General features: G+C 39.8%; 1 protein-coding gene across 1 annotated transcript in view; it reads left to right on the forward strand.

The window, feature by feature from the left end:
- The window catches only part of CRADD (CARD and death domain containing adaptor protein), a 168648-nt gene that overhangs the window by 75940 nt on the left and 77516 nt on the right, over window positions 1-15192 (forward strand). The window lies entirely within an intron of this gene.

Here is a 15192-nt window from a genome sequence, read left to right on the forward strand (position 1 = left end):
TCTCTTTTTTCTTAATCTAGTTAAAAGTTTGTCAATTTTGTTTATCTTGTCAAGTATCAGCTCTTAGTTTCATTGATTTTTTTCTCTTGTCTTTTTAGTCTCTATTTCATTTACTTCTGCTCTGATCTTTGTCATTTTTTGACTTCTCCTTTGACCCATTGGTGGTTCAGGAGCACGTTGTTTAGTCTCCACATACTTGTGAATTGTCTAGTTTTCTTCTTATAATGATTTATAATTTTAGTCCATTGTGATCAGAAAAAATGGTTGATATGATTTCAATCTTCTTAATTTATTAAGACTTGTTTTGTAGCCTAACATATGATATATCCTGGGGAATGTTCCATGTGCTCTTGAGAAGAATGAGTATTCTGCTCCGTTGGATGGAATGTTCTTTATATGTCTGTTAGATCTATCTGGTCTAACGTGTAATTTTAAGTTCAGTGTTTCTATATTGGTTTTTTTGTCTGGATGATTTATCCTTTGTTGAAAGTGGGGGTATTGAAGACCCCTACTGTTACTGTATTGCTGCCTGTTTCTCTCTTCAGATATGTTAATATTTGCTTTATATATTTAGGTGCTCCTACATTGAATGAATAAATATTTATAATTATTATATTCTCTTGATGAATTGATCCTTTTATTATTATATGATGTACAGTTTTCTCTCTTGTTACAATTTTTTAAAAAGATTTTATTTTTAAGTAATCTCTACACCCAACATGGGGCTTGAACTCACAATCCCGAGATCAAGAGTTGCATGCTGTACCTACTGAGCCAGCCAGGTGCCCCTCGTCTTACAGTTTTTAACTTAAAGTCTATTTTGTCTGATATAATTATAGCTAACCCGTTTTCTTTTGGTTTCCATTTTCATGGAATATTTCTTCCTATCCTTTCACATTTAGTCTATGTGTATCCTTAAAACTAAAGTAAATCTTTTATGGACAGCATATGGTTGAATCTTGTTTTTAATCCATTCAGCGTCTTTTGATTGGATAATTTAGTCCACTTTTAAAGGTGTTATTGATAGGTATAGGCTTACTATTGCCATTTTGTTCATTGTTTTCTGGCTGTTTTGTAGTTTCTTTTCTTTTGTCCTGGTTTCTTCCTTTGTGATGTGATGATTTTCTGTAGTGGTATGCTTAGATTCCTTTCTCTTTATTTTTTGTGTATCTGCTCTAGGCTTTTGCTTTGTGGTTACCATGAAATTTGTATAAAATATGTTTATAACAGTCTATTTTAAGATGATAACAATTTAAATGCATTTGGGAGCTCTACATTTTTACATTCCCTTTTCCCCCACGTTATAAGTTTTTGATATCATATTTTACATCCTTTTGTATTGTGTATCCATCAACAAATTATTGTACTTATAGATACTTTAATACTTTTGTCTTTTAACCTTTATACTAGAGTTGTGATTTACCCACCACCATTACACCATTGGAGTATTCTGAATTTAACTATATGTTTACCTTTACCAGGGAGTTTTATACTTTTATATTTTCCTGTTACTAATTGGTATGCTTTCATTTCAGCCTGAAGAACTCCCTTTAACATTTCTTGTAAGGCCATTCTAGTGGTGATGAATTCCTTCAGCTTTTGTTTGTTTAAAAAGCTCTTGATCTCTCCTTAAGTTGGTAGTTTTTCTCTTTCAGCTTTGAGTATATCATTTCACACCTTTCTGGCCTGCAAGTTTCTTTTGAAAAATCTGCTAATGGTTTTATAGGGGTTCTCTTGTATATAACGAGTTGCTTTTTTCTTGCTGTTTTTAAGTATCTCTCTTTGTCTTTAATTTTTAATAGTTTAGATATAATATCTCTGGGTCTTTTAGATTCATCTTATTTGGGTACTTTTTGGGCTTCCTGCCTTTGCATGTCTGTCTCTTTCCCCACATTAGGGAAGTTTTTAGCGTTATTTCTTTGAATAAGTTTTCCCGCCCTTTCTTTCTCTCTTTTCCTGGGACTCCTATAATGCAAATATTGGCCTGCTTGATGGTGCCCCATAAGTTCCTTAATCTGTCTTCATTTTTTTCATTCTTTTTTCCCTTTTCCCGTCTGATTGGATGAATTCTACTGCCCTGCCAAGTTTGCTGATCCTTTCTTCTGCTTGATTTAGTCTGCTGTTGAACTTTGCTATGGAATTTTTCAGTTCAATTATTATATTCTTCAGCTGTATGAATTCTGTTTGGTACTTTTTTATATTTTCTTTCTCTGTTGAAATTCTCACTTTGTTCCTTCATTGCTCTCCTGACCCCAGTGAGCATTTTTATGACCATTATTTTGAACTCTCTATCAGATAAATCACTTATTTCCGTTTTATTAAGATTGGTTTCTGGAGATTTATCTTGTTCTTTTTTTTGGAACATATTGCCCTGTTTCTTCATTATCCTTGACTCTTTGTGTTGGTTTTATGCATCAGGTAAAACAGCTACCTCTCCCCTTCTTGACAGACTGGTTTCATGTAGAAGATGAACTTTGTTAACCAGCCTACCATGAGCTCCTGGTTGTCTCTCAAACTTGTGATTGTCCAAGCTGCCATCTTTGTTCTTGGTGGTTCCCAGTCACTGAGTGTGTGTAAATGTTAGGGGTTAGTTGGACAATTAGGTAGTCAGGGCCAGGATCCCCAAAAAGAAAACAGGGAGCTGGGACAGCTAAGACAAAACCTCACTAGCATCCTGTTTTACAGCTTAGACAAGACCACAGTAGCATCCTGTCTAGCAACCTCTGCAGAAGTGGCTTTTGCAAAACATCCTGAAACAAAACAGTTAACCATAAAACATTGGTCACTATCACAAGTTGAGGCAGTTAGTCTCCAGATGTCAGCCCAAAAGACCATCAACACGTGAACAATAACCCAAGCCCTGATTGGCACACCTTAGCAGCCAGTCCACAGGGGGCCCACATTCAGGATGCTCAAGATAGTTCTGCAGAAGAGCTTATAAATATCCCTAGATTTGAACACCAAAACAGCAACCCTCTCGGATCCCCTCCCTCTCTGGGAGCTTTGTATTATTGCTCAATAAACTTTGCCTTGCTGCCCACCACTCTTTGTCTGGTCTACCTCTTTATTCTTTATTCTCTTTACTCTTATTTATGAAGTGGCATGACTAAGAACTGTGGGCACCAAGGGAATAAAAATCCTGTAACCTAAAGACCAATCAGTCTTAAAAGGGGGGGGGCGGGGAGGGAGGATTGCAGTCAGCACCTGGTTGCAGGCTTATCTCAGGCAGCAGCTGGGAAAGTATATATATTCTAAATATGTGTACTTTATGCCCCTTCCAGGGAGAAACTGAGTGAAATGCACTTTTGCCTGCTCCCTCTGCATTGAGCCTGGATATATAGCTCTGTGCGGTGGGTACACCTGCTCCTGTTTAAAACTGCTTCTCTATTTGCATAGTCCTATCGGACTCAGAATGCAAGCCACCTTGACTATCAAAGCTACATGATCTGTGGGCTCATTCCTCGAGTCAGCCATAAAAGCTGGGGCACTAGATGTGCAGAGAAGCTCCTTCCAGGGAAATGCTAGTGAGTTTGTTTTATTGTTGGGGTGAGCCAGAGGGAGGAGGAGGAAGTGCCCACTGGCACTTTTGGGCTCCAGGGAGTTTTGCAGTTAGCCCCAATAAGCATGCTAATTAGAAGCTGATCCTCAGGCAGCAGCTCATGGAATGTGTAGTCAAACCCCTTCCAGTGAAAGCTAGGAGATGGCATTTTTGCCTATTCTCTTTGTGTTGAGCCCTTGGGGGTATAGCCACAATGAGTGCTCCTGGGTGCCTGATGAGAACTGCTTCTTTGTTTGCTATAGTCCTGTGGGACTCAGGAATGTAAGCCCTGTCGGCTATCAGAGCTAGGCAGTGTGGGGGCCTGTCTCAGGTGGCAGTCCCAAAAGCTGGGGTGCCAGACATGTGTTCAAGCTCCTTCTGGAGAGATGCAGGTGAGCTGGTTTTATCAATGGAGTAGGTCATAGTGTGAAGGTGGGGGAAGTGCCCGCCAGTTCCCCCAGGCTCTGGGGTGGGTTGCAGCCAGCCCTAGATGCATGCCAAATTAAAGTCAGCCCCTCAGGCAGCAGTTTGTAGAGTATGCACACAAATCCCTTCTAGGTAAAGACTAAGTGATGGATGTTTTTGCCTGATACCTCTGCACTGAACCCTTGGGGGATAGCCTTGGAGTGCTTCTGTGCCTATTAAGACCTGCTTCTTTGTTTGCTATAATCTTATGAGGCTTATGGATGCAAGCCCCTTTGGCTTTCAGAGCAAGGTGTTTGGGAGCCTGTCCTCTGGGTGAGAGCCTTAAAAGTTGGGGCACTAGATATGTGGTCCAAACCCTTCATTCCTCAGGGAGAAGCTGGGAGTTGGAAGTTCCTTCTTGATTGTATGGCACAATGTTGGGGGTGGGATTTATGGCAAGATGTGTCTCAGCTTTTTCTACCTGTTTTAATGTAGGGATTTTCTCATTTGCCTGATTTGTAGGTGTCGCTCACCTAGTTTCTGGACTTTTCTCAGAAAGAATCATTCTGTGTAGCTGTATATTTGGTGTGTCTGTGGGAGGGGGGGAAGTTCAGGAGCCTTCTGTGTTGCCGTCTTGCTCCCTCCCTCCTGATGTTGTTTTTTAAGGTAACATTTATTGAGGCTTACTGTGTGTGAGGTACTGTGCTTCAGCTTTAGATCCTGCATTATCACGATAATTCCCGTACCAGCTGTTTGCAGTAGGTGGTATGATCCCCATTTTACAGAAAAGAAACCTAGTTTTAGAGGGGAGGCATGCCCAAGGATATACAGCTAGCCGATGACAGAGCTGCAGTTTCAATGAATCTGTTTGATTTAATGGCTCTAATCATCACATTTCACACTCGAGGAGGGCAGGGTTCACGGCATCTATTTTCCCCAGCTCCCACCAGTTTTCTTCTTTCTTTTTTTTAAATATTTTATTTATTTGACAGAGAGAGCACAAGCAGGGGGAGAGAGAGGGAGAAGCAGGTTCCCTGCTGAGCAAGGAGCCCGATGTGGGACTCGATCCCAAGACCCTGGGATCATGACCTGGGCGGAAGGCAGCCGCTTAACCGACTGAGCCACCCAGGCGTCCCCCACCAGTTTTCTTAAAGTGGTCCCATAACAAGTTCTTATGACTTGAAAAAGATGTATGACTACAAGCCCTGTAAAGAAATACACAAGCAAATTTAATTAAACGTTACTAGAAACCCCTCCAATCAAGATAAACAGGTATTAATGTTTTGGAATATATAGTGTATATTTCTTTTTTTTTTTTTTAAGATTTTATTTATTTATTTGAGAGAGAGAGAATGAGAGACAGAGAGCATGAGAGGGAGGAGGGTCAGAGGGAGAAGCAGACTCCCCGCCGAGCAGGGAGCCCGATGCGGGACTCAATCCCGGGACTCCAGGATCATGACCTGAGCCGAAGGCAGTCGCTCAACCAACTGAGCCACGCAGGCGCCCTATAGTGTATATTTCTTATGCAAAGACTTAAGTATATATATTAGAAGTGCTCTTAAGGGGCGCCTGGGTGGCTCAGTCGTTAGCGTCTGCCTTCGGCTCAGGTCATGATCCCAGGGTCCTGGGATCGAGCCCCACATCGGGCTCCCTGCTCAGCGGGAAGCCTGCTTCTCCCTCTTCCACTCCCCCTGCTTGTGTTCCCTCTCTCGAGGGATAAATAAATAAAATCTTAAATAAATAAAATCTTAAAAAAAAAGTGCTCTTAAGGCTAAATGCATTCTGCTAACAAATGTCTAACAAACGTCTCTTTAGTGTGCCCCAAATTGTGTGCTTACTAAGAGCCTTTTGTGTTTTTTCTTAGCCCTGTTCATACCAGTTGAACTTACTATTGCAATTATGTAATCTAAATATTACATAAACCAATGAAATATGAGTATAAAAATAGAGCAGTTTTCTCCACTAAAATTAGGTTGAATGCTTTAGCAAATTGTGATCAAGACTATCTCTGAAACAATTGCTCTGGAATTCAAAGTGGGTGGAATAACTGTCAAAGATTTGAGAAGAAATGTTAAAAGTCATGAAGGATTCCATATTCGTATTGCTTCACAAGTGTATTTACATTTTTGTTCCACGTTAACAAAACTGAAACTGCAAATAGAGAAGATGGATTATGGATATGATTTATGCAGGAAAGATGATGTGGAATTCTAGTAAGCAAATACTGAAGTCCCTAGCAGTAAGTGAAAAAATGAGATGTTTTAGGCAGCAGGTGTTTTTTTGTTTGTTTGTTTTTATGAATCCTCACTTTCACTGCTTTTGAAATCAAGCAGTTAACTTCTAGTCCTAGATGTGTTAGATAAGAATGCTTCTATTCTATATATCTCAAAAGGAGAATTAGATATAATTTGCTAAGCTACTTTTTTCCTGTATTAGCTAAGCTAATACATTATGGACATATTTCCAAGTTGATAAATACAGATTAAAATATTTTATGGCAGGGTACCATACGTTCAGGAAAGTGCACAGATCTTAAGTGTACAGCTCAGTAAATGATCACAAAGCAAACATATCCATGTAACCCCCACCTAGATCAAGCAACAGTTCTAGTACCCCAGGAGCCCTCCATAGCCTCCTCTTCCCCAGCAGAGGTAACTGCCATTGTGACTTCTAACACTGTAGTGACTGTTTTAAATTTCGTGTTAAAGGAGCATTTGCAGTTTTTTGGTTTTGACTTTTTTACTCCATTTTTGTTGGTGAGCTTCATCCATGTTTTTAACCTGTATTATTATTTGTTCATTCACTGTGGCTGTTGAATATTTTTTCATGGAAATGAAATGCCAAAATATTTACTTAACTCTGTTGTTGATCGTCTTGGGGTTTTTTCCAGTTTGGGGCTATTATGAAAAACGTTGCTATGAACATTCTTGTACATGGCTTTTGGTAGACATGAGAAGGTTTTAATTCTTGTTGTTTGTTTTTTCTTATGCCTAGGAATGGAGTTAGTGGGTCATAGGGTATGTTTGTGTTCAACTTTAGGGTATACTGCTAAAGTGGTTGCACCAGTTTACACCCCATGTATGTGAGTTTCTGTTGCTCCGTATCTTTGGCAACACTTGGTATTGTCAGTTGTGTTGATTTTATCCAATCTGCTAGGTGTATGGTAGTATCTTGTGATTTTAATTTGCATTTTCCTGATGACTAATGAGGTTGAACACTTTTTCATGTGTTTATTGCCATTTGGGTATCTTTGGTGGGGGTAGAAGAAGTTTAAAGTGCTTATTCAAGTCTCTTGCTCAGTTTTTTCTATAGGATTGTCAGACTTTTTCTTATTTATTTGTACTTCATATATTCTTTTTTTTTTTTTTTTTAAGATTTTATTTATTTATTTGACAGAGAGAGCCATAGCAAGAGCAGGAACACAAGCAGGGGGAGCAGGCTTCCCGCCGAGCAAGGAGCCTGATGTGGGGCTCCATCCCAGGACACTGGGATCATGACCTGAGCCGAAGGCAGATGCTTAACGACTGAGCCACCCAGGCGCCCCATGTACTTCATATATTCTAGATATAAGTTCCTTTGTAAGTTACATGTGTTAAAAATATCTCAAAAAAAAAAAAAAAGGAAAAAATATCTCCTCCTACTCTGTGGTTTGCTTTTTTTTTTGAATTTTTATTTTTTAAAGATTTTATTTATTTGTCAGAGAGAGAGAGAGAGCACACAAGCAGGGAGAGGGGCAGAGGCAGAGGGAGAAGCAGACTCCCCGCTGAGCAAGGAGCCCGATGCTGGACTCAATCCCAGGACCCTGGGATCATAACCTGAGCCAAAGGCAGATGCTTAACCAACTGAGCCACCCAGGCATCTGTGTGGTTTGCTTTTCTAACCCTTTTAATAGAGGTTAGTGGAAGTTCCTGATTTTAATGTAATCCAGTTTACCAATTTCCCCTTTATTACTAGTGCTTTTTGAGGCCTACTTAAGAAATCTTTGCTTAGTCTCAACCCCGAGGCCCTGAGGATATATCCTCCTGTGTTATCTTAAGTCAGCTTTATTGTTTTACTTTTTATAGTGAGATCTACAATTCACCTGCATTTAATTTATGTGTATGGTGAGAAGTTAGACTTAAGTTTTATTTCATACCATATTGGTATCCAGTTAATCAAGCAGCATTTACCAAAAAGACCATCCATTCTCCATTGCTCTGCAGTGCCATCTTTTTCATAAATAAAGTATCTATATATGCACAGATCCAGTTCTGATTTTGTCTTCTCTTCTGTGGGTATATTTCTTTTGTGCTAATATAAGTTTTGATTATTGTAGCTTAATAAAGTAAAGATTAAGTCCTCTTTGTACTAATCCCTGATAATACTCTTTAGTTCTTTGCATTTCCAAATAAAGCTTAGAACCAGCTTATCAATTTCTATAAACATACACAGAGACATACTAAGACTTCAGGGATTTTGATCAAGATTTCTTTGGATTAAGAAAGGTATGTAAGAGGGGCACCTGGGTGGCTCAGTCAGTTAAGTGTCTGCCTTTGGCTCAGGTCCTGATCCCAGGGTTGAGCCCAGCATCAGGCTCCTTGCTCAGCAGGGAGCCTGCTTCTCCCTTTCCTCCTCCCCCTACTTATAAGCTCTTTCTCTCTCTCTCTCTCTCTGTCAAAAAAAATAAGGTCTTAAAAAAAAAAAAGAAAGATAATGCAAGAAAAAAGATTGCTTTGGATTTATAGATTAGTTGCTTTGACAATCAAATCTGTAGGAGAATTGACATCTTCGCAATATTGAGCCTTTCAGTTCATGTGCATGGAATATCTTTCCATTTGGTCTTCTTTACTTCACTCAGTGTTTCATATTTTAATTATTTGGCTTTATAATCCTTTTCAATGGCTATAGAGTTTTGTGGATAACATCAAAATTTATTTAATCAATAACTTTATGTTGTAAACTTAGGTTATCTCTATTTTTTTCACTGTTATAAACAGTATGACTGTGAACATTCATGTATATACATTTTTTAGTACCTTTCTGTCTCCTTATAATTAACTCCTGAAACTGGAAAACTGGAATTTAGCTTCCCCTGCAGATTGTGCCATTTTAAACTCTCACCCACTGTTATAATAGTTTCCACTCTTGTCAACCTATGGAATTAGTGATTTTTAAAAATACTTTTCAGGGGGCGCCTGGGTGGCTCAGTCGTTAAGCGTCTGCCTTCCTGCTCGGCAGGAAGCCTGCTTCTCCCTCTCCCACTCCTCCTGCTTCTGTTCCTTCTCTCCCCGTCTCTCTCTCTGAGTCAAATAAATAAATCTTTAAAAAAAAATACTTTTCAGTTTTATGGGAGAAAATAATAACTCATTGTTCTTTGAATTTGCATTTTTTTTTTACTAGTGGGATTGAGCAAGCCATTTGTAGGTCTTTTGTGAGTAGCCTCTTCATAGCTTTTGCATATTTTCTATCAGGTGTTTTTTTGTTTGTTTGTTTTTAATGTTTTTCTTAGGTAAAGCCCTTTGTCACATATATTTACAAAATATAAATCTGTACAACAAATGAGTTAACCAGCATCCTTTTGTTACTAGAATGGGCCTTTGCTGAGGAACAAAAAGAAAACCCTATTTCAAGTTGTGATTATTCCCCAAATCTCTATGTCCTTCACATACTTAGTAATATCTTAGTGATAATGTGTGTAGTAGGAGGGACTATCAGCAGCTAGATATAATAGAAGAAAGGTAATGTAATAGAGTGCTAAGATCATTGAAATTAGAGCCAGAAGCCTGGGAACTATACTTGGCCCCACCACTCTTTGAGATCTTGGTTAATCCATATACTCTCCCTGAGCCTTAATTTTCTGTATCTGTACACAGCATAATTTATAATTTATATCTTGCAGGGCTGAGATCATACGTGAAAAAAACTATTGTAGACAGTAAAAGTTATACAATACAAATTATAATATGCTAATAAGTATGGTGTAAGTGTAGCAGGTTGAGTGTATACTTCATTAAAATTATCATCTTTTAGGGGCCCCTGCTTGGCTCAGTCAGTGGAATGGGCAACTCTTGATCTCGGGATTGTGGGTCAAGCCCCATGTTGAGTGTAGAGATTACTTAAAAATAAAATCTTAAAAAAATGATCATCTTTTGAGGTAGCCTAATTTGTTTTTTTTTTTAAAGATTTTATTTATTTATTTGAGACAGAGAGAATGAGAGAGAGAGAGAGCACATGAGAGGGGGGAGGGTCAGAGGGAGAAGCAGGCTCCCTGCCGAGCAGGGAGCCCGATGCGGGACTCCATCCTGGGACTCCAGGATCATGACCTGAGCCGAAGGCAGTCGTTTAACCAACTGAGCCACCCAGGCGCCCCGAGGTAGCCTAATTTGTAAAATATTCAGCCTCACATATTTCTGAGTCTGTGGTTTATCGGTTTATACTTATTTGCATGATCCTTCTAAAAAGAAATGTTAAAAAATTGAAGCTGTTGTTCTTTGTGACAATTCAGAGTGTGTTTGTGGTATATTGGCTTCTAGGGCACCGAGCTTCTGTCTCTAGTATTGACAGCCTTGTGAGCTCATTAGCTACTGTTCTGGTAAAAGCCATTTTGATCTGTGGTGAGAGTACTGCATTAAAAGGGCATTGATGTTGGAAATCTACACTTTGGTCCGTTCATTAAAATGCACTCTTCACAAAAGAACAATATGAATTTTCATTGCAAAGGATAACTTATTTCTTTTTAAAACTCTTCAAACTAGGTAATTTAATTATGTCTCTGCCATAGCCTTTTATCTTCCTCTGCAAAGGAACTGTCTCCTTTGACACCTCATATTGGAAGCTGGTTTCTTATCCTCAGAATTAATTAACATGCAAATACTTGTCTGGAGACGCGGAAACACGGCTTTTCTATTAGCATTTAAATGTCATTCTTAATGATGTCAAATTGACTCTTTTAACGGAAAATTAAAGTGGTGTAGTTATCTCTTGATTATTTCCTAGAGCATGTTATTGGTATTTCTGGTTCTCTGGTCTTAGTGGGAGCTTTAATCTTCTACTGTTCATAGGCCAAATTGAGTCAGATACAAGACCATACTTGACGGCAGCAAAGCCAAGCTCTGGCCTTCCGTTGCCTCTGGTTTCTAGATAGGCCTACTTGCCATATCCTGCACTGCTTCTCAGTAACAAGTTTAGCAACAAGTCCAAGGTACACAGGAGCAAGGAGGGGTGTGTAGAGGGGCTTTGGTAGCAGCTGTGTGATAAAGAATAAGGAAGATGAACTTTGGAGTTAGAGATTCAAATAGGTTCAAATCTTGCCTGGGCCATTTTGAAGCTGTGTGACCTTGACATATTGCTTCCCTTCTCTGAGACTCTATTTCCGCCTCAGTAAAATATAAATAGTAATAGCTACCACTCAGGTTGTTGGAAAGTTTAAAGGTGATCATGTATATAAGGTACTACTACATAGTGAGAGTAGGCTATCTGCTATAACAAAGAACCCCCAAATCTCAGGGGTTTAACTTAGCTTATTTCCTGCTGTGGGAGGGATGGAAGGAGGTACCCTGCTCCATGCAGACATTCAGTGACCCAGACTTCTTTCGTCCAGTGACCCTGACATTCCCCAAGGCCTTGGAACCCTTCATTGGATCATCTGTCTCTGGCTGGCAGGTGAGGGAAGAGCCTAAGAATGGGGATGGCACACAAGGCTTTATGGGCCAGGCTGGGCTTGGTACATCTTACTCTCACTCATTTCTCCCTGGCCAGAGCTCAATTCCATAGACACACCGACTTTCAAGTTAGCCCAGGAAATGTGTGTGTCAGGAGGAAAACAAAGTGGGTTTGTTTGGTGCACACATAGTCCTCCACTACAAGCATCCAGTAACATTTGTTGAGTAAATGAAAGAAAGAAAGAATGGATTCTCTGTTCATTTTCTTTTCTGTGGACTCTGAAAGTGTTAGAGCTAATAGAGGGCCTTAGCAGTGATCAAGTTTTACTCTCTGTTTCTTTAGAGGAGGAGTCCGAAGACCTGGGGAATTTAGTGGTCTGTCCAGTTATTAATGACAGGACTAGAACTTGAACCCATTTCTCCCAAATCCTGCTATTTATTCTCATTTAATTATTTGAAACATCTTTATTTTCTGCCACAGGGTTGCCCTTGCCTTTTGGCATATGAAGATGGAGATTTAAAATATATGTTATTCTGGGGATGCCTGCGTGGCTCAGTTGGTTAAGCATCTGCCTTCAGCTCAGGTCATGGTCCCAGGGTCCTGGGATCAAGTCCTGCATCAGGCTCCTTGCTCAGCGGGGAGCCTGCTTCTACCTCTGCCTGCCACTCCCCCTGCTTGTGCTCACACACTCTCTCTCTGACAAATAAATTAAAAAAGGTCTTAAAAAATATGTTACTCTGGTCATTATTGGTAGACTTCAGTTTTCTTTGGAAGGAAGAATTTGGTACTTAGGGTAGTGGGATAAATACTATAGGCGCTGGAGGCTCCATAGCCTGTCAGTATTTTGTACTGAGAGTGAGAATTCATCTTCACTCACCCACTCCTGTGTTTGAGCAATCTTTCTTTAGCCCCCTTCTGTGTGTATCAAATTATGCAAGGCAGTGTGGATGGAGCAGTGATTAAGACAGAAACATTCACAGCCTAAGGAAGGTGTCAAATATTTAAACAGTAATTACTATATAAAATGAGGGCACGTTGGAAGCACTAAAGTAGAAGTGACCAGCTGCTGGGGTGGGAGGGAGAGGGAGTAAGGGCAGCTTCATGGAGGAAGCAGGTATTTGAATTGGCTCTTAAAGAATGAGTTCGTTTATTGGGAGTTTGATCTGCTCTGAAACATTCACATTTATGTTTCTGTAATCTGTGTAGGTAACTTTGGCTGGTAGTAACTGACTATATGTTAGAAAAAATGGGGAGAAAAACCCAAACAAACAGATCAAAATCCTGATCAAGTCTCTTGTATAGAATGAGCACTTAGCACCGATATTTACTATTCATTTATCACTTTGTCAAATTTTGACAAGTAAATAATTACATAAGATAACCTTTGGATACTGGTCAGTCATCATCAACAAATAGTTTATTGTGAGACAGAAAGTTCTTGATACCATCCTTCTAGGCCCAATGGGCTTTGCATAATTTTTTGTTAGGTATAGACCCTTAAAAGAGTTTGTAGAGGCAGGGGTAAGATGCATGAAATACCAGAAAATGGAATCAGTGTGAGGAGGGGGGCACATACACACACTGCAGAGGAGGCACAAACATGGATGTAGGTTTGGATTTGGGAGTTGATTTTTGAAAGTTTTCTCTGATAGAAAGAATTGGGGTTGTACAAAAAGGATATAAAATGCAAAGTAATTGTCCCTTTTCCCCAAACCTTTGATTATCATGAAAATAAATGTTTTTTTCTAGCCATTTTATGTGGACAAAGAAGCACACACAGATATATCCTTTTTTATGTAAGTGAACTCATTAAATATATGCATTTTTCTGTAACTATCTTACTTATGTAGGACAGCTTTTCATATTACTACATGGTTCTACTTATTATTATTATTTTAACCAATGGCAAAGTCATCCACTATACTGCTTTTCCATGATTCTTACTGAACAATTTTTAATTTTTTTTTTTTCTTTGCTATTTATTGCACACTCTGCTTCAGGGAACATCCTTGTAGCCACCCACAGACTTCTTGTAGAGGGATTTTTTGGTAGGGTACTTGCAATGGAGTTCCTAGATCAAAGAGTGCATGTATTTAGAAGTTTGATAGATATTGGTGAATTGTCCTCCAGAAAGACTGTACTTATTTTCATTCTGTCCATGGTGTATGTGAATTTCTTTTTCCTAAATATTTTTCTTTTTTTTTTAAAGATTCTATTTACTTATTTGATAGAGAGAGAGAGAGAGACAGCAAGAGAGGGAACACAAGCAGGGGGAGGGGGAGAGGGAGAAGCAGGCTTCCCACCGAGCAGAGAATCTGATTCGGGGCTCTATCCCAGAACCCTGGAATCATGACCTCAGTCGAAGGCAGCTGCTTAAGGACTGAGCCACCCAGGCACCCCAATATTTTTCTTTTTAAAGAGGATCCTGGACTTTGGGTCAGAGAAGAGCAAATAGGAGAGAGCCTACTAAAAATAAGTGGTGGCCAAGAGAAATGAAAACATTCACACAATGATTTGTATGTAGCAGCATTATTCATAACAGCCAAGAAGTGGAAACAACCCAAATGTTCAGCACCTGTTGGTTATCTAACCAAAATGTGCTATATACATAGAATATTATTCAGCAATAAAAGGAATAAGGTACTAATATATGCTATAATGCGGATGAGCCTCGAAAGCAATATGGTAAGTGAAGGAACCAGTCGCAAACACCATACATATTGATTTATTTTTTAAGATTTTATTTATTTGAGAGAGAGAGAGCATGCGAGAGCATGAGCAGGGGGGAGGGGCAGAAGGAGAAGCAGACTCCCTGCTGAGCAGGGAGCCTGATCCGGGCTGGATCCTAGGACCCCGGGATCATGACCTGAGCCCAAGGCAGATGCTTAACCAACTGAGCCACCCAGGTGCCCCGCACATACATATTTATATAAAATGTCCAGAACAGACAAATCGATAGAGGCAGAGAGTGTATTAGTAGTTGCTTAGGGTGGGGACGTGGGGGTAGGGGAGATTTGGGAAGTGACTGCTAATAGGTACAGGGTTTCTTTTTGGGGGTGATGAAAATATTCTGTACATTATATTGTCTTGATGGCTGCACGACTCTGTGAGTATACCAAAAACCACTGAATTGCCTATTTTAGATGGGTGAATTTTATGGTATGTGAATTAATTTATCAGTATAGCTGTTGAAAATTGAGTGGTGGCAGAGTTCATGGAATGGGCTGGAAAGGATGATGATGTGGCTATTATCATGGGCTTATGGGACAGGCAGGAAGACAGTGTTATAGCAATGTGGCAGGGAATTTGGACGGGGAAGGTATTTCTCTGGACGATGCTGAGCTATGTTCAGGTGGCTGATGCTACAGAGGTGGATGGTGGGGTTTCTCTGCTAGCAGAATGGAGACAAGGACTGGTCAATGCCACGCCCTAGTTAGGGCGAGAATGGGGATTAGTACACTGAATTACTGACTCCTTGTCCTTGTTGGGGACTTCTAATACACAGAAGATACTGTTCTCCGGGAAGGCAGTAATAGTTTCCTTTGCTGACCTAGAAATGCTGGCTGTGCCTCAGCATTTGGAAAAGGAAGGTCAGAGAGAGGAAGCTG

This window comes from Leptonychotes weddellii, chromosome 5 (genome assembly GCF_054177405.1).
Source record: "Leptonychotes weddellii isolate Sample4059 chromosome 5, ASM5417740v2, whole genome shotgun sequence".
Lineage (NCBI taxonomy): Eukaryota > Metazoa > Chordata > Mammalia > Carnivora > Phocidae > Leptonychotes > Leptonychotes weddellii.